At 39.8% G+C, this 20,057-nt stretch overlaps 1 long non-coding RNA gene across 1 annotated transcript in view; it reads right to left on the minus strand.

Moving 5' to 3' along the window:
* Positions 1-20,057, minus strand: part of LOC143167916 (uncharacterized) — a 49,170-nt gene that overhangs the window by 1,333 nt on the left and 27,780 nt on the right. The gene's annotated exons all lie outside the window — the stretch shown is intronic.

Below are 20,057 nucleotides of genomic sequence, written 5' to 3' on the forward strand. Positions count from 1 at the left end.
TACCTCCACAACAGAGCCTAGCGAGCGTGGTGGAGTGTGGAGAAACTGCAGAAATTTCACAGAACAGCTGGAAATATTTTATTATCCTTTTATCTCCTTTTCTTTTTAATTTTCTCTTTTTTCTTCCCATATTCTGTATTAGAAGATCTGTTCCAAATTGACTACTGGCTTTATTTAATTAAATTGACCTTGACTTGCACCTCTGGTGAACACTAAGGCTAAAAGCATAACAAGAGGCAAAATAAGCCTCGGGTTGCTGCAGGTCTGGCAACTCCACTAATAAGAAAATCTAGCAGGTCCATTAATAAGAATACTAATAGCTCCTCTAATAAACCTGCCAATGAGACAGTATGTGGGTTACACTCGGACTTCTGTCTTTTCCTGCACGTGGAAACTGCTATTCACTAGATGAGAAGTGATGAACTTTATTATCAGTGCCATGTTTGGTTTTCTTTCTTGGTGGTGGACCCAAACTTAACCAATCTACTAGAAATCAAGAAGTGCTACTTTTCAAGAGCTTGCGAGCAATTACTGATACTGTTATAGAGGACATACATATATATATATATATTTCAGACTTATCTCCCCAATGCACGGAACAGGGTCGGGCATGGACTACCCCCCCCAGTGGCACGGAGGAAATAAGTAGAGTTGCCTGTCTTCAAAGCATCACATTCCCTTTTTTTTTTATATGCTTACAAAGCTTTTTCTGACAGCTGAGGTTCAGGCTGGTGACACAGACAACATCAGGCAGAGACCTGCGAGATGTGATCTTCCAGGCATCACTGGCAAAGGTTTTGCCAAATAAGTGTCTTTAATATGCTGGAGAGTGCACATATTTCTGGAGCAGAATTTCTGTTTCTGCATCAGCATAATGTGTTTACTGAGGATCACAGTTTTAGTGCTACTAAATTTTAAAGGTATTGCACGGACTTGCAGAAGCAGCAATTACCTTACAAATGTCTTCATTTGCATATGATGATCAATACTCAGCATGTAAAAAAACCCCCAACCCTTCTAAACAACCGAAATCAATGCATAATGGTTTATAATAATCATTACTGTCACAATCGCTCTAATCAGCTCTGTTCCTGTCTTAACTGGTCATGTATAGCAAAGCACGAGTTTAGAGCAGTCTTTCCCAGAAGGGACTACTGTAATATTAGCTGCAGTCGAAGTTACTAGGAAACATGAAAGTTGTATTTCAGACGAGAAGTCTGGCAGGTGGTGGGATGTTCAACTGAAACAGGTCAGGAGTCAGACCTCATTTCAAACTGCGATTAAATCTGAGATAAGGCTCGAGTTCAGAGGTTTGGTGAACAGGGTTTTTTTCTTTTATGAGATTTTTACACAAACTGTAGTTAAAAGCCAAGCTAGGCATGTTTTCTGAAAAATAAAATAGCCATTATCTGCAAGAAACCAAAGCCAATAAATAAATGTGTTGTCTCTCCAAGCTAATGCTCCTTCAATGCTTCCAAAACCAAAAAGAAATAAAGCTCGAAAAGATAAGTTATCCCTTCAGCAAAATAATCTCCCAAGAACCTGGCAACCTTCATGAGCTATAAAATTCAATTAACATTTTTCGCTTTGTGTGTCACACTTCAATTAAGTAGAGAGCATATTAATCATATAGAACAGGAGTGTATTTAACATGAGATAATGTGTTGGATTTCAGGACTTTGTTACTCTGGTTGTGATTCAAACCCAGAATGGTCTGTAGCTTGTTTATGTCTTTGGAAATGGAAGGGATGGGAGTCATCCGTGGTGTATTTATCAATTGGAAAAATTACTAGAACTGCACTTGAAGAGCTTGGAACAGCCTTTCCCTGCAAACTGCTGAACCTGTGCCCGGCACCGAAAACATTTTAGCAACAGGGTAAAAATGACAATTGGATCTCTGAGAGGGCTCTAAAATCTCCACAGTACGGACTACAAAATGCTCTATGCCTAGGAGAAAGGTCAGGTTTTCACGATGCAGAAGGATTTGTTTGGAAAAGTGTGTGGCTGCTTCATGCCTAGGTACCAAACTCGCCCGCAACTGCGTACTTTTTAAAATCCCAGTAGTCACTGCCTTTGAAAATCTGCCCCAGGAGACGTGAACCAGCAGCTTTTTCCTTGCAAAGGGAAGAGAATGATGCTCTGGTGGTTTTGGCACTGGAGGAGACGTCAAGAACTCTGTGTTTTCATTTTGATTTTGCCATTGTTTTTGACAAATCATTTACACTTGTGAGCTTCTTTTTCCCATCTTTAAATCAGGACTGACCCCACTTCCCTCGCTTACAGAAGGGTTTGTGAAAGTAAGAGGACCTATAATAAAGAGTGCTGTTAAAATGTAAGTTCTTCCAGGCAAAGGAGCATCTCTGCGTTCGATGACTCTGCAGCACCTGGTGGGGCCAGCTCCCCAGCAATAAGGAAGGAATGCTACAACACGAAAAACGCTCTGGGCAATGCCTTCCTGAATGATAAAGCTTAATAGCTAGGCCATCCACACTGATGAATGACATAGGTATGAAAAGATTAATTTAGATACCTTTCCAAAATATCCAGAGCTTTGCCTTCCAGGCTGCCAAAATTTTACTGGAAATTTCATGAGAGTTACAATATCGACTACTTCTGCCATTTCAGCACTTCAGGCTTGAGCCAAGAATTGGAACCTTACCGTGTAATAGGAAAAAAATTAATGGGATTTGTCAGAAACTTCAAAGAAGTTTGGCTCCATAAGTAATAAAGGATCCAAGATTAGCAAGATATATATTTTTTTTTCTCTCATTCAAGTAGTTTCTTAATTACAAAACAAACAGAAGCAGAAAACAGGAAACACCCCCCCCCCCCTTTAACGTGCCATATGGTCAGGAGCAGTTGGAAAGAAAAAAAGTTTCCTTCTCATGTTTCAACTGAAAGTTTTTATTTATTAGAGATGATTTAAACCCTAAAAATTTGAAAAGATTAGAATAGAAAACAATAGTGGTTACATGTGTCAACTTTTCAGAAGAGACCAAAAAAGATGAAAAAAAAAAAAGAAAAAAATTCTTCAAGCATAAACCAAATGCTGTAGTAAATCATCGTATGTGCTAAATAAATCAGTGTGATACTGATAAAGCTTCTTTGGCTGCTTCGAGTCACATTTCAAAAAGGTTTTTAAACTGGTGGTTACATCCCGTCTGTGATGTGTAGTTATGTAACTAATCAGGTGGGCCAAAAAAGTATCAATAAATAAATCTTTAAGAAACATAAAATGGGATTTGGCTCAAAGGACAAGAGGACCTGTGCAAGAAATTTCCACATTAAAAAAACATTGCTTTTTCTGAATCCTGGGGTGAAGAAACAGTTTGAAACGAAACAGACAATTCCATAATTTTAGGGGAAAAATATTTATTATAAAAGAGACAAGTTCACCAAAACATCCAGTCCAAGTTTAATTTAGAAAAAAATTTCTCAGTCCCCTGCTCAACGTTGCTAGCAGTTGTAAGCTGGAGCGCGATGGATTCAAGGGCTTGGGAAAGATTTAAGCTGTCTGTGTAAGCACTGCGATTACCGATTTTGTGATCCAAAGTTATATTTGTTTTTAATTCTTCTCCAGAAGATCCAAAAGGCTAACTTTGAGCATGGGACCTCTTTTTTCAAAGAGCTGTGCAATAGATGGCAAGACATCATTCTCTCCAAACTATTTGTAATTGCTATTGGAAAGACAGTGAGCAGCAGAGATATTTTCCTAAGATCAGAGAAGGCCAACAGAAACATCCCAAAATGGGCAGCTGGGCACTCCGTGTTGGAAAGATCGGACCGCCTTGGTCTGAGATAAAGCAACAGGTCTGCAGTGGAGCTCTGGCATGAATTCAGCTCCCTTTAGGAGGACCTATTTCAGGTCCTCTCACAGCAGGTCCACCAGGTATCTCATGCACTTTATTTTAAAAGGTTGACTGCAGGAGAAGGGACCACCCAGCCCTGATGGATGTACTCCCTCCAGTTATCTTTTGAAGCATAAAATGTGAGAGAGGAGATTTTTTTTGGGGGAAAAAAGAATAGGTTCTGGAAGTGGTTGCAGATGTCCAACATGAGGCATGAGGGCACGGAGAGGTGCTGCCTTCCTGGGCTGCTTCAGGCACGGCCATGGTGCTAAAAGGCTCTGCCCTTCCCACTGCTCTCACAGTGCTGTGGGGTCAGCATGGAAATACCATTGACCGGTATATCCCATCAATGGGGACTGGATATAGGGCGGCCGGATCCCCCTAAGCAATGGATCTCGCTCCATTGATTCATCCATGCCTACCTGAATGGCTTAATGCCCGTATAAGATGTACACCTCTTTGGAAGACGGTTTAAAGTACGTCCACCTTGTTCTGCTGGATTTTAAAATATCACAGGTGAACCCCTTGGCCTTATCAGAAATGATTGAGTGGGGCAGTGCATTTCCTTCGATCTAATCAACTTTTTTGTTTGTTTGTTTGTTTTTTAACAGCAAAAAGTTAGATTTTATCCAGCCTGACTTCTGGCTTTCCAAAGCACGGAGTTCTGCTCAAAATGTGGGAGCCACTGTATTCTACAGATACTAGAGAGAGTTACCCTGTGCTAGGTTTCTGTATTTCTCTTTCTAGTTCCATTGCTACATTGGAACTGAAAAAACCCACCCAAATAACAAAGTAGTAAACAAACAGAAGGCAATAAAGAAGCTGGAACAAGACTATTAAAAACACAAACACTGAATTTGTGTTCAGGTGTCATCTTCTGTAAAAAGTTAGGTTGGTTTATTGGCTAATCAAGGTCACCATCCCTGGCATCAAAGGCAATTTTTTCTTGTATCCCTACTACCATCACGTTCTTGCATGGTGCATGGCTATTTTTCTGTTGATTAAACTACTGGGAAAAAAAAAAAATATGAAAACCAGTGCTGGATAACTGCATATTACATGTGCGTGAAAAATCTGTGCTGGCATAACTCTGCGTAGTGTTTTGCAGGTGAGGTCATTACAACAGCAGAGCACATCTTTTGTTTTTGACTCTTGGAAATACGTCAAGCTTGGAATAGGGAAAGGGGAGAGAGGGAGATTTTTTACTTCTTTTGAATATAGTTCTTTCTCACTTCATATTTTTGATGCCACTGATGACCAGTGTTAAGTCAAATCCCGTAAGCTCAGTATTACAGACCAAGTCACCGGGCTAGCGATCCAGCGGGGGGGATTTTCTGTGATGGAAAGGCCAATGCTGCTAGTAGGCCTTGCTGACAGTTTTCCCTTTTCGAGATTTTGATGAAAATTCTACCTTCAAGACAGCAAATAATAAACAGCCCTGGAAAAATATTTGACAGAAGGTTTGCAAAGTGCATGCTTTTGTCCCCATTTTATCCTATGAGATATCATTATGACTAACAACGGCCATTTTATATAATTGGCTGTATAATTTTATGACCTCAATTATACCAAATTGTAGTTACAAGCACATGTTCAGGGATGCAACGAATCTCAGAGCATAAGACAGTCAATGAGAAAAAACCATTCCCACTATTTCTGCTCTTGCAGACTGGGACAATGTTACTGTAAAAGACTGTCATTGCCTGAGTCTGCTGGGATGGGTCACCTGCAGAGACAGAAAATGATGACTGAAGGTACTATATCCATCTTCCTCTGCCTGTTTAGATCACTAATTTATACCATAGTGGTGATAAAAACAGTCTTTGTTGCACAACTCTGGAAAAAAGATTCTTGAAGAAGAGCCAGATCTTTTTATCTGTATTTTATCTCCTTCTGACCGTGACCCTTTGGCAGGTGATCACTCCTCAGATCAAATCCTGAGGAAAACATCCTTAAAATTTGGGTTTGGGTCACTCAAAAGGGAAAACAGGTAAAAAGTCTGGATCCAACTTTGAACTTCCTTTGGTTAGCATGTTGTTTGGGTTCTGGGGCTTGGTTTTGGTCCATCCTAATAAACAGAGCTGACAAGCGCAACCTGGTTAATTCATCATGCATCTGCAAATGGAATAAGGAAAAGAGCAGCTCTATTTCTATTTCTTCAGAAGATGCAAGTCTGAGATTAAGAAGAATAAAATATCTAGAAGCTTACTTTAAAAATAACAGGAGGTTCACCATCTTTCTTTAATCCATACCCAAAAGTGACCTAGACTCGGAGAGAATACAAAGCTTTCAAGACAGTTTCAGAGTTTCTATGAGCTCATGACCCTTTGTGTAATCTGTATTATATGTGAAATTGTTTTGCAGTGAACTAGGAAATGATCGGTATCCAGCATGTCACTAGGGACTCTTTCAAACTGTATAATTAGAATAATTTCACTTGTATTGGGCAGGGCAGGGATTCAAAAAGCAATTCAGAGGCAAAAGGGCAAGCAGCCAGACCATGCTATGTGGAGCTGAGTTATGTACTTTGCATTTTATTACTCTTCCACGTAGAATCTGGCAGTCATGTATTCAGCAAATGCTGCTATTTGTTGTCTGCAAACTCTTCTGAAATAGTACCAGTCTGCTCAAGTTCAATACAATTGAGCTAGGAATGGCTGGGAATAGTTTGCAGGAAATACAATGCAGAAAGTTATGGTTTGGAAACTGTATGACAGAGACTCTCAAAAACTAAGACAGCTGGTGCAAAGGGGCCCTTTCTAAGCTATAATGACAGTAGACGGAAGCATGTAGACTCCATTTCCACTGGTGTAAAAGTAGGAACGGAGAGATGCTCCGTGTCCAGGACATCCATTCCTGGTTCGGTCATCAATATTCTTGCAATAGTTGGACAGCTACACATTACTGAACACATTTTGCAAAGAGTTTATCTGTCCCAGTGCAGTCATACTACCTTCATTCATTGATTTTTATAAAGAGAGGAATATTTGTAGTGCAAGGAAGAATAAATTTTGCACAGAATTCCTGGAGGCAAAGATCCATGTTTTCATGAGGTTTCCAGAAGTTTTGCGAATGGTTTTCCCCCAACATCTTCTCTGAGTTTTCTCTCTTCATACGCTCCTTTCCTTAGTGCCTTCTGGCCCTCAGCAAAGTGTTTGTTCAGCCACACTAAGCCACACACCTCTCCCTCTCTGGGAATATTTGTCTTTTACTTGTTACAAGGAAGACCTGCAGCCTTAGCGGAGAGATATAAACACATATTAAGTCCTCAGGGATTACGTTGACTGCCTTGGTGACACAGTTTGCCTTAGAATTACAGTTCCTCGTACGTCGGACTCCTGGTGCCACAAAAAGAGTCTAGTATAAACAAAATCCTGTTTTATACCTTATTTCATATTGATACAAATATCTAAGCTAACCTTTCTACAACAATACAATATGTATGGGAGATGGCAACTGGTTCTCTTGAAACCTAGAAATAGTTTAAGATGTAGAAACAAAATCTGACTGTAGACACCTTAGTATAATTCTGGGTCTTCCTGCTCTCAGTTTTACCAGCATGAAGGTACCTACTCCTCCTTCTCTGGTGTATGCAAATGAACTGGGGCAGAAAGATAAATTCTGAGATCTATCAGTAAAAGTAGCCTGCTTCGCTGCACTGATGTTAAGATGCTGAACAGTTTTCATTCGTTTTTGTGGTCAACCTTTTTCCACCTTGCTTAAGTCTAGTAGTCCTTGAGGCTACGTCTCCACTGCTGAGTTACTTGAGATGAGCAGGACATGAACAGGGAAGGCAGAAAGCGCTTCCAAAAGGTGAAAATACAAGAGATGCTTCCAAATTACCAAATCTACCAAAGTCACAAGTTCAGAAGTGACTTTGGTACTCGGGACCCTAAATCCTTGTAAGGAAACCATCATCTTAGTCAAGCTAGTCTTAGTCTAACCCTAACATTTCTGTATGTTTGTCCCTCTCTAGTGAAAACCCATCTTTATGTTCCTGTCTTTCTCGGTGTTTTGTCTGGCGCTGGATAAACTTTTTGGTAAATGCAGAAAAATGCCGTGTTTAATCCTGAATACTGGAATCCGAGGATCCCTTTTAAAGTATTCATTCTATGAAGTTATTTTCCTCTGTTTAAAGATATAGTATTCCCTGGTGGCTTGGGCAGGCAGAGTGGGGGCTGAACTGTACGATGCCGGGGAATTGGCTTTCAGGCCCGAGTACAGATGGGCACCTTGTCACTCCTACTTTTTCTGACCCCTTCTGTGATATTTTCTCCCTGTGTTAACCTGGGATGAGTCACATCTGGCTGAGTTTTCAGGTGTGACTCCTAGACCTGAAAAATCAGGCCACCAACCTCTTTGTACGCTACAAAGGGAAGAACCATAATGTAGAGTTTGCAAGAGTTGTTTTCCAAGATAATTGATCTTGGTGAAGTGCCTTGAAGAGGATCAACATTATATAAATATCATCTGACAGTCGAGTCAAAAGATTCCTACAAAGGACAAATTAAAACCAATTAACCTGGCAAGAAGTTAGTCCTTCCATTATGATAGCAGCTCTGCTCTGATAAAAGCAAGAATTCAAACAAGTTGATGATTTCATCTCCTTGGCACAGAGATTACTGCACAGTTGAGATGTCACAATAAAAGCAAATGCTCACAAAAGGTTGTTCTTTATGTTTTTGGCTTGTAAATGTAAACTGCCTATGCTATCCATACATGCCAGGAATGTCAACAGTGGCTCGAGTGTACACCTATTCCCTTTAATCCAGGGCAATACAAAATTACAAGCGATAAATCCTCTCACACCTTCAGAGCCCAAAGCAGCGAAAGAACTGGTATTTGGACAGAGAAAGCTTTTATATTGGCTTGGGCGATATATATGCAAAGGAGAACAAACTTATTCTGCCAGAAGAGCGGAACAGGTGAACTGCATTAGCCTTCCCCTCTCTCCTGTTCCTATGACTTAGAAGACGGTGAGTTTTCTCCCTCCAATCCTCCCAGACGGACTGCAGAAAGGAAAGAATAAATGGAAGTAGTGGTTTGTAGGGCTATAGTTTGTAGCATTGTCCGATTTAAAGTGCTTTCAGTGTAGGAACCTGACAAATGGTCGTGTTTTCTAGAAGAGAAAACCTTTTGAAATGTTTAGAGGGTATGAGTGCAGCTGTGCTTTGTACATTTGTGCTTCACACATTTGTCAGGGGAGCTCAAGGGCAAGCTTGTCTTGCTCTGCAAGTTGCTAGTGCTGTTAGAGCGCTGGTCTTGACATAGCACGGGAATTCCCTCTAACGTGCAAGAAAATGCATTGAAAGCAAAGGATTTACAAAAGGCAGAGAAAACACGGAGTTTGGGGCAACTTCCAGTTCTCGGAGATGAGACGGAATTTTTTCTTTGGATAGATTATATCATAATAGCCGTGTATAGGTTTTTCTCCCACCTTTTCTGAACTAACTTATTAGCTACTCGTTACTCCAGAATTTAGACCACAACTCACCTCCTATATCCTTTCATCCAGGCATCATCTTTGAGGTTTGTAGGCACCTTTTTTTGTAACTCAAGTTTTCCACTGCCCTTGGTGTTATATAGCTATATCTGATGTGCAAGAGCCCAGCCTGCCCTAGGGTTTGCAGGACAGCTGCCCTTGCAATATCTAGGTGACATACTTGCCTGGAACTACGATTTGCCTCTTGATTTTCTTTGAAATATAAGAGTTCGGGTAAGGGAGAGAGAAAAAAAGGGAATACTTAGATGACCTGAAAAGTATTACTGCCAATTTGTAATATGAACCTGAAGTCTGTTCAATGATGACAAGTATGTGAAATTGTAAGATGCTGGCTGACATTTCAGAGTACAAATATCCACAGCTTCATCCAGATTGCAAAATATTAATGATTTCAAATGGAAAAATCTAATGGGCCAAACACTGGCTTCTCTTTTCTATTTTAGGGACACCTAAAATATGCTTTTTTGTTGTTTTCTAAGCATATTCTGGAAGTGAAATGACTCAAGTTTAAACATGTGAAGTACTAGAAAAAAAAACCAAAATCAAACCTAAACAATATTCACACACCCTGTCAGTTTTAGGATAAAAAGTATAGCTCGAGATTCTCATCCGGTTGAAATTGTCTTTTTTTAATTAAGAATCTGTTTCTAAATGCTTAAAATCATAATACTTTGATACTTTCCTGGCACTTTAGATTATTAACCAGTATGCAGTAGCATAAAATCTATACTAACCTTTCCCTCAGTGTTTCTGTTTCACTTTCTGATTCTTGAGACAATTCCAGAACAGTAAGGTCGGGTTTAACACCACCAAATGCAATAATGACCTTTAAAGTAACTCAACTGCAACTTTTCTGGACTTCCTTGAGAAAATTACTAACTTCCATAATTTTTCTGAAAAAATAAGAATGGATCTCCATTCTCCTTTCTGCTGTTTTATATTCCTTCTATGCATCCGCACAGATACTAGAATTTCTCTAGACTTTTTTGTGAGTCTTATTTTTTTTTTAAGACAGCAGGCAGTGTGCCAGCCTCGCGGTCAGGTGCAGTAATCCAATGAGTGTATAATTTTCAATTGCACACTCACAAATTAAACTGCAGCTGCTGTCCGCAGTTAACCTGATCTGCTCACTGAGACATCATTAGGGAAAATCAATTAATTTTTCCATTCTCCCAAATGGTGCTGAAGTTGAATAGGAGGAGAAGGAAAAGAAAAGGGGGGGAAAAAAGGACTTCTGTGTCTATTGTGTCAGAAAGATAAAACCAACAGTATCGAGTAGCCAGGTTAACGCAGGTCAGTTACAGCTAGAAAGAAAGGAGATACAAGTAGTTTGTATTACATTTTATATATGAAAATGAGAGCTGGTCAACCATGAAACAAACCTGCTTGGTACTCAAGCACGACTTCCTTACTTTTTCACCAGATATTTTTTCCATGTACTTCTCTTTTATAATCCTGGGTTGAGATTAGTTAAAGGTGAATGGAAAAATGTTATATTAAAAACCAGAGGGAAGCCTGCCCCGAAAAACTTGACACTGGCTTTAAACTCCTGAAGGTTCAGGGATTTGTTATAATTCGTTAAAAAATAGCTGTAAAATAAGTCTTTGGAAAAAGGGGATATATTACAGTAGGAATTTTTTTTTTTCTTCCAATCATGAGCCAGACATGGAAAAAGCAAAGATGACGCTTAATTGAAACTCATTGCATAGAGCAAAAGATAGACTCTGAAGAAAAATCCATTAGGATGGCTTTTATGAAATGAAACGGAGCTGAGTGCATTCCAGGTTTTAATGGAAATTAAAAAATACTATTTTTTAAGGATGGACATTTCAATTTGGGTATATTAATCAATTTTTAGAAATGCTGTAGTTGATGTTCACTACAAAGAACTTTTATTTGGTTAAGAAGATTAAATGCTCAACTCAAAACACTATTTTTGCAAATTCTTGCTTGAAGATGGGCATGTTCTGATGATAATCTGAAATGAATCATCAAGAACTGAGCTGGCCAGAGAGAATAATCCTATTCAAACATCCATACTGAAACTTTAATGAACTAAGTGTTTGTTATAATTTTATTTTCTTATGGAAATGCTAGCTAAAAGCAAAATAAACCGAAATCATTTTAGGAGAAAATAACCTTAATACCTATAATTTTTCTAAAAATGTTGCACTGGAACTTGAATTAATTAGATGCTATTATGTCCTAAATTTTTTATATAGATGGTATAAACAAATGTCTCCTAGCCGCAACACAATTATTCATGAAACGTTTCAAGCATCAATCCATGTAGTTACAGAATTTTTAGACAACTGGTAAAATACCATTCATAGACAACTGAACTTTTTTAAAAACAAACAAACAAAGCAAAACATTGGGTGGTAGGATAAGAAAACCAGGAATTTTTCCGAGTGTGGTGCAGATGATGCAACAGGATTGTGTGATCTCAGAGGGCTACAAGCAGCTCGCTACGCAATGGTAAGACTACTCCTAGGTTGTACAAAAGCAAGAGAAAATGAATCACAGGAATTGAGTGGCATCTCCAGTAGTGTCAGCACTTAGCAATGTCAGATCTACTGATCTGACATGTCCTACTCACGCGAATTTTAGCCACAGAAACATAATAAATCTGAAAGTAGAGGGGTTTTTTTAGAAAATTAAAATGATGAAAATTCAGGGGCGTGGGGAGAAGGAGAAGACACACAGGCTATGTGGGTCAATCGTAATTATTTTCTAAGGAAGTTTCTTGGTAGCTCATAGACAATGTGGAGACCGTGTGTGTCCTTCCTTGAACCAGGAGGATGAGCTGCAGTCCTAGCAGAGCCAGAGGGAAGGGAGGGAAACGCTGCAAAACCTGTACTCAAAAGCCACAGCAAATGGGTATATGTTACGCCCTTCCTACTTTACACTTTGTTTTCTTTTTCTGAATCATAAATAAAACTTACCAAAAGATTGCCAAATTTGTGATGAGAAGAAGGATCAGACTGAGATGTGGGAAATTCCTTCCTCTGCCCCCAGTCTCCTTCACATCCAAACAAATGCACCCCCCCACGTTTTGAGCAGAGGTACCAGCAGGTACAAACCATACACTTAGTCAGAGATCATTATCAACCCTACCAGATGCCATAATACACCTGAGCGATCACATCACTAAGTAATTAACTAAGTAATCAATCAATTAATTATAAGGGAAAGTTACTCTTGTAACACAAATCAGTTTAGAAGCTCCGGTTTCAGAAATGAAGTATTTACTAAAAGAGCTAAAGAAACAGAGCCACCATTGTTTGCAGGAGAGACTCTGTTATTCTTAATTAACTTTTCTGAGTGTAGGTAGCACTCAAATGACCAAAGACTAAATCATCAGCTGCTGTGAATGAGCACAGCACTGGTAAAGGTGAGGATCAGTACTTCTTATGATGGTTGACAGCCTGGGTCTAGTTTTCAGCTATTAGCAGAATAATCCCAGAACAGGCAAAGATTTCATTAGTTTTTTTGATAAAAGATATTAAAACAGACTTTTCTTTCCCACTACAATTTTTATGTACCCCTGGTTCTTCTGGGACCTGAGCATCACTGAGCTTGACTGCACTCCATGAGGAGTGAGATGCATGTTACGGAACAGAACTTCCATAAACTGCAATATTTTGGAGAAAGGACCCCTTGACTAACGAACTAAATGACAAGTTGGTTCAGAAAATGTCGTTGCTTTGCGGAAGACTCCATCATGGCTCCCATTTTGTAGCTTAACAGGTCCCAGCATTTAGATACCCAGAGACCTGCTCCCTAGAACTACTGCAAAGACCCTGTTTTTCCTCTGCACAGCGAATCTTACTGTATCCTCAGCACAGACTGAAAAACATTACCCACAAAGAGGAATATGAAAAAGCATAGAAAAGACGGTAATTTGTATCAGGTCATTTAGGACAAATCTACAGGTTTTTTTCTGGATCTGAACTTGACTTCTACCATTGCTGAAATACGTCATGACTTTTTTTTTTTTTAAATCTATCCATCATCTGCAAACTGGGTAACATATCCTTTGCCTATCTTTTTCTACTTGAAGTATAGGCTTTGGGGTGATATACAATGTTCTGCTGAATGTTCAGAGATCCTAGCTGTGATCTGGGTTTATTACAGTAAAAATTAAAAAAAAGAAATCGTACTAATTCTACCCTGTAGCAGTTCCGCCTGTAAGCAGCAAGCCGTCCTGTGTGCGTTATTCTGGAGAGGTGCACCATGCACATAAAAAATCTCCTGCAGGTGGCTCGAAGGACCAAAACATTCTGGAATTTGGGGCTCAGTCTCTTCAATGTACTTTTGTACCTGGGGGGAAGGGGGAAAGACTGTGTTTATAATCCAAGGTTTCTGTCATTGGTCCAAAGCCATCAACGCTGCTGCCTGCTGCTAATACTGCTAAACACTGGGAAGAACCAACCAAGATTTATACTACTAGCATATATTTTAACAGAGCTCTACCTGAAATAATTTTCCTTGCTTTTTTCCCTGATAGGGTCACACCTAAAGCAACATAGATTCAATGTGGACAGCAGAAATCTGTGCTCTAGGTAGCCAAGATGGTGTCACTAGTCCCCAAAATATTTATTTGCTAATGCTGCAGTGAAGCTTTAACTAGGATGTGAATTTGCGTAGCGTGCATGCTTTTCTTTGCCTACCTACGCGTCCATTTGCTCACAGAAAAGATTAAGGAACCTGGGCTATGAGTTATGTTATTGTATATAAAAGACAACTCGTATATTTGGTTCCCTTCAATATAAGTAAAAAAATAAATGCAAATACATATGAAACAGCAAGCATGAATTTCTGTTGAGGAATGGAAAATGACATTTCTCTGGGAAGGTAGAATAGAAGGATTTGGATGATTTGCTTCCAAAAACCCATAATGGAGAGGGGAAACAAATTTTCAGTGACTTCTCAAAGCCTGATGAAAAGTTGCTACTTTTCATATTGACATCATTGTTTTGTCTTAGACAATATGAAAGTCAGGGCTCCTGACTGCACCGTTACCACAGCTCTGTGAGCACAGAGAAATATCTCTTTGTATTGCTTAGATATAAAGGTATTTATTAGGAGGTCATTAACTGTTCACTCAATTAAATGAAACGTACATCTGGGAAAATCTAATAGACTGCTAAAAGTAGACTGTAAATAAATTATAGTGTTTGCTAGTATCATAGTTTATGCAGGAAAACGGCTCCGACTAGAAAGTATTATCATTAAATACTCTTTTTCTTTAATAAAATAGTGCTAAAGCATTACTAAAGCTGATATTTGTACATCAAGTTTTAATGCATCATTCTTATTGACAAGTCCAAGAGCTGACTTTCCACTCGGTTCCCCAAGCCGGAGTTTGACATGTCAGTAGATGCAGTCTGCAGCACAGTGTATCTGGGGACTTGGAGAGTTCCCGCAGCTTTCAGTAAACTAACAGCAAGCTAAAAATGTTTGAGATGTGTCCAGCAGTGTAGCGTGCTTTGCAGAATACAACCCTAAAGTCTCCTGCCTTAGGGGGATGCAGAAAAAGGGGTGAGAGAGAACATTTTTTGAAATGCAGCTTTTTTTTAATATATATATATATATGTGCATCATGTGCATGTGAAAACATGCTGCCACACAGACGGCAAAAAGCACAGATCTCCCGCAGCCAGATCTCAAGCCCCTGCCCCAAAGTCTCACAATATTAAAACTGATCAAGTTTCTTTTTTTCTTCTTGCTTCTTCTTTTTTTTTTTTTTTTTTTAATGGGAAAATAGGTGAATTGTTTTAGCTTGAGGGGGAAAACATAATGAAAAATTTTCTGAAACCTACCACTGAACCACATACAGTTTCAGTTCAAACAGTTAAAATTTTTTAGTGTTCTGTGTAACCCAAACCAGGAATTTATAAAAAGGAAATGAGCACAATGCTAACAATAGCACTATCAGGGCATTTATAAAGTGAATTTATTATCCTTACTATCAACCAAATGGAATGCTGAGAGACAGACTGGGAAATTTTTGATTGATTTATAGGCACAAAACTTAATTTATAGGTGCCTACAATTGTGTAGAAATACTTCTTGAAATGGCATCAGTCAGAATAAATCCTATTTATTAGTGTTTTCAGGTTGCCATATGAAAGCAGAGCTGAACATCATACATTTCCTGGCAACTGATGGACTTGGGCAACCAACTTCTTTTGGCAAATTAAGAGTAGAATCTGAAGAAATGCCTGATTTCTTAAACACTATTGCATAACTGGAGGATCTTACATTGGGTGTGTCTTTCCAACTCTTGTGATTCACATATAATACAGTCATACCCTTCGGAGAATTACATGCCAGATTTCATGGTTTCATGCCATGTTGAAATGGATGCTGGGAATTCTACACTTGCTCCATTTTGCAATGCAAATACTTCAATTTAATGACCAGTGACAACTCCCACGTGAACAGAACAGAGATAGGAGAAAGGAAAGCAAAGGAGAAAAAGGGAAATTAATATAATTTCTGGGCTATAAAAATATGTCTGTGAGAGTTGAGGCCCTAAATGCGGCTTCCTTTCAAGGACATCTGTGTAGGCATCTGTGTGACATAATATTAAACATCTAAGTGTTGGACACTGTGTCTGAGGTGGTCTCCCAGGCTCCATCTGGAGTGAGCTAGGAGAGAAAGGGACGATTCATTCAGGTTTATGGTACAAATCACTCTCTGAAGATGCCTTTTAACTCTCAAGTGACCAAAGAGGCTGCCTGGATGATTAGCTTAGACCAGATACCCAGCTTCTAGATCATAAGGTAAAGGGAGAAGAACGTTGCCCTGTATTCTACAGCACTCCACCAGGCTTGGTTTAAGGTAGATCAGAGTATGATGCTTTCATAAGAAGAATATTCAGCAGGCTACTAGATCACATCATCATTTTGGCGACCTTCCTCTTGGCAATCTTTCATCATGAGCCTTGGGTGGTGGCGCAGCTCCTCAGGGTCATGAGGAAGGTGCTTTTTGCAGTAGGTAACCCTACGATAATTTCAAATCAGGGGCTTAGCAGATTGAAGGAAACAATGAAGGTCTAATTCCCTTTCCGGGAAGAGGCTACAAGGAAAATGTTTGATAAATATCACTAGGTTTTTTCTGTGATGGAAGAGGAGCCTTAATTCCTCAGATATGCCAAGATTATGTTTACAATGAACAATGCTTTAAGTTTCCTAGGAAACATGAATATTTTCTTCCTTAGGAACAAGAAATTTAAGCTAGCAATTTGTTCTGAGATGGTAGAGTTGTGCCCTTTCTACCAAATGGGCAATCCAAATTCAGACCAAGAAGGAAAACTGAAGCAGAGGAGCACTGGCGTTATGTACAGAGAGATGCAGGAGCTGGTCTGGTAGAATAGCTAGATGGGAATGTGAAAAATGGCATTAGATGAATAAAGATGATTCTCCAGGGATTGGGTAGGTAGGATTGCACTGGTCTGGCGTGAAGTGACCAAGGGTGCAAAAAACCTCAGGCAAAAATCAGCCATTCCACACCCAGACTCCTAAGCAGGAGATGGACGGCCCAGAAAAGAGTAGGGAGAAATAAAATGTCCCATGGAGGAAGTGAAGCAGGGGCAGAAAATTCACTCCTTCTGCATCTCCTTTGAGCCGGTTGGGTTTTGTGCACCTGTGGCTTATCAGCAAGGCATTTACATTTTGCTTTTTGCAAAGCTGGCTCGGGCTCTGTTTTCATGAGAGCTTGCTGGATGTTCTCCCGGTTTTACAGAGCCCTGGAGTATGCGTTCTTGTAATCATGTGTTTGATCATTTGTTTGACTGCTAGCACCGGTGCGTTTTAACACTTCCAACAGGAAAATTAATCTGTACAGACCTGATTAGCGACAAACCTCTTCTTCTGACGGTAGTAAAAAAATACCTATTAAGATTGCTTTACATGGAGATGAACAAAAGTATATAAAAGCAGATGTCAGTTATTTAATTGGCTTAGTCTTTTGTTCTCTGCTGAGTCAGACAAAAAGCTCAGAAATCTGTCATTATGCAGCTTTTCTTATCTATGAAGTCTGAATCTATTATACTGAGGTAGCATGTTTTTAATCCACTCTGCTCGGTATGACCTCATGGCTGTGAGATTGCATTGTCATATATAAACACTTAATTGCGTGGGCTTCATGTGGACACTGGGGGATTAAACATGATGGATTCGAATGTGAGATAGCTAGATGCAGGCTATTGGCCTCATATTTTCCTTTGTTTCTAGGGACAGGACACAATACAATATGTATGTGGCGCCAAGCAGCTCCCATTTTATCTAGTACTGAACCTCATCCTTATAGAGGCAATGGATTTCTTCACAGTTTGTTGCTGTTATAACAAGAATATAAGGTTTGCAGCAGTGCAACAGTTTGCAATTCAGATCTACTTTTCTCAACTGATCAGTTACGATGAACAAGCTAAGCTTTGCTTTGTTAGTCTTTCCCCTAAAAGATATGTTTTTGAAATTCTCTACTTTTTTAACTTTACTGAAAGGGGGTAAGGGATGATACAGCTGAAATGATACTATGGTGACATAACGAAGAACAGTAAAGGTCAGACCAGATTAATTTGCTACAGGATCAGCTGGAGAACATTAAACCTCTTAACTGTAATCCTTTGCTAACCAGTCCTATAATGTAATCATCAGTGTACATCCAATAACACACGTTAATTACTTTAGAATTATATTTTTCATTTTTAATCAAAAGACAAATTTTAAAGGATGCCAACACTACCACCACCACCAGCTAAAATAACTCGTTTCAAATAAAAAGAGACTATTTTTATGAGGTGGCTGGGGAAAAGTCAGCCTGGAAAATATCCTTATGAAGGAAGCATCTGTCACAAGTCAAAATGTTATCACTGGTCCCTGGGGAGATCCAGCCTAGGTACAAACAGAAGTGAAATACTCAGTGCTGAGTTTTGACAGGCGAAGTGTGGATTTTTGGTCTGGATAGTGTGTTGTTAAGCTGGGTCTGAGCAGTTCACTCCCCCCCCCCGCAACCTTGGGCTAACATATGAAACCCTTGAAAATCCAAGTTTGGAGGAGAAGGAGGAGTTTTTTTCATGCACAGAGAATTTAATATTAATGGAGAGAGGGCAGCTGCTTTGCATGAGATCCACAGGAGCGCTTTCTCACGAAGCTAAGAGCCATGTCCCAAACCAGCCGCCTTGTGCCAGCTCCCGCTACCCCTCCTGCCGGCAGCTCTGCTCCGGCCAAGCCCACCCTCCACAACCCCCTCGAGCCCGTCGGAGAGAGAGCCAGAGCTTTGTGCCAACTGTGCAGTAGTTCATCTGCTATGTGGACAAATGCACAGAAAACATCAGGCTGCAACCCACATATTTCTGTAACCGTTCCGGAAATAATTAACCACCCTCTAAAAGCGAGAGCACTTGTGGGTGTGCTGCACAGCTTGCGTGCGCATGTGTCTTCCTGAAAGGTGAAAAAACGCTCCAAGTCTTAAAAATGAGGAAAAAATATGTCTGCGGATTGATCGCGACTTCTCTCCAAGCCAAAAAGTGGTCACGCTGAAACACTGACTTTACCGAGGGCAGTGAAGTGCTAAACTGTTGTGAAGTCTGTCCACTTCTTTGATGACTAAATAGGAACTTCGAGGTGTAATTTTAAGCATTCACAGTATAGCGGTTGGTAAAGTCTTATTAAACAAATTGGTAAGCCCCTCCCTCCTCATTCCGAAAGAGCAGAGATCAAGCTGGACGGAATCTGGACGGTATGGTCCAACTTTTAACAGAAAGGGCAAACACTGTTTTCCTTAAAGTAGCTTGTAAAGTCTTAAAGTCCTTGGGAAAAAAACAATCCCATGGGTACTCTGAGAAAGAGTATTTATACATGACTTCAGTTCCAAATGTGCTGTAAAAGTCTGGATGTACCCAATTATAACAATGTCCTTTTTGATCCTAACAATGTCATCACTTCACAGTATAATTTCAGATTTCCATAACTCTTTCTTTGCTTTCAACATCCTTTCCAGTGAAATTTGCTAATCGGAGATGGAGGTGGATGAACGAGTTCGACAACATTTGCTGGGCCAAGGTATAAGGTTCCTCCAGAACAAAATAACCACTTAAATTTCTGAAGATGAGTGTTTGAAGGTAATCCAGCAGCACGTTTCTCTGGCATCCAGCTTTCTGGATGGGTGCAGTATTTTTGGGAGGAGGTCAGGTCTTGGGAAACCAGGGTTCAGCTCATTGCACCAACCTTCCTCTGAGAGCTCAGGTGAGTTGCCTGAAGTACATTTGCATCTATCACGTGGCAGATAACGTGCTGAATTCCTGCTCGTGCCGAAAGAACTGAGTCAGGGGTGAAAATGAGTTTGGGAGGTCTCTCCGAACTGACTTGCAGTTTTTGGTGTATTCTAATTTGCAGGCCCTTCCTCCTTCGATAAATACTATGTTCCAAATGAAATACTTCCATCAAAACCAAAATCACTTGGACAAACCCCTGAAGACGCAGTGCATGCACTTTCCACTGATAACGGATCCCAATATGTTATTGTCCTTAAAAAAAAAAAAAAAAAAGGAAAGGAAAGTTGACCTCGGGGGCAATTCTTGCTCTGGGTTGTGCTGTAATGCAATAGAATTTATAAATCTTTAATTGCAGTTGGTTTGCTATAAATGCTTAATGAAAACATGATGTCCAAATGGCTGTTGGAGGGTATCGGTGACG

Source organism: Aptenodytes patagonicus, chromosome 16, assembly GCF_965638725.1.
Source record: "Aptenodytes patagonicus chromosome 16, bAptPat1.pri.cur, whole genome shotgun sequence".
NCBI classification, from domain to species: Eukaryota; Metazoa; Chordata; class Aves; order Sphenisciformes; family Spheniscidae; genus Aptenodytes; species Aptenodytes patagonicus.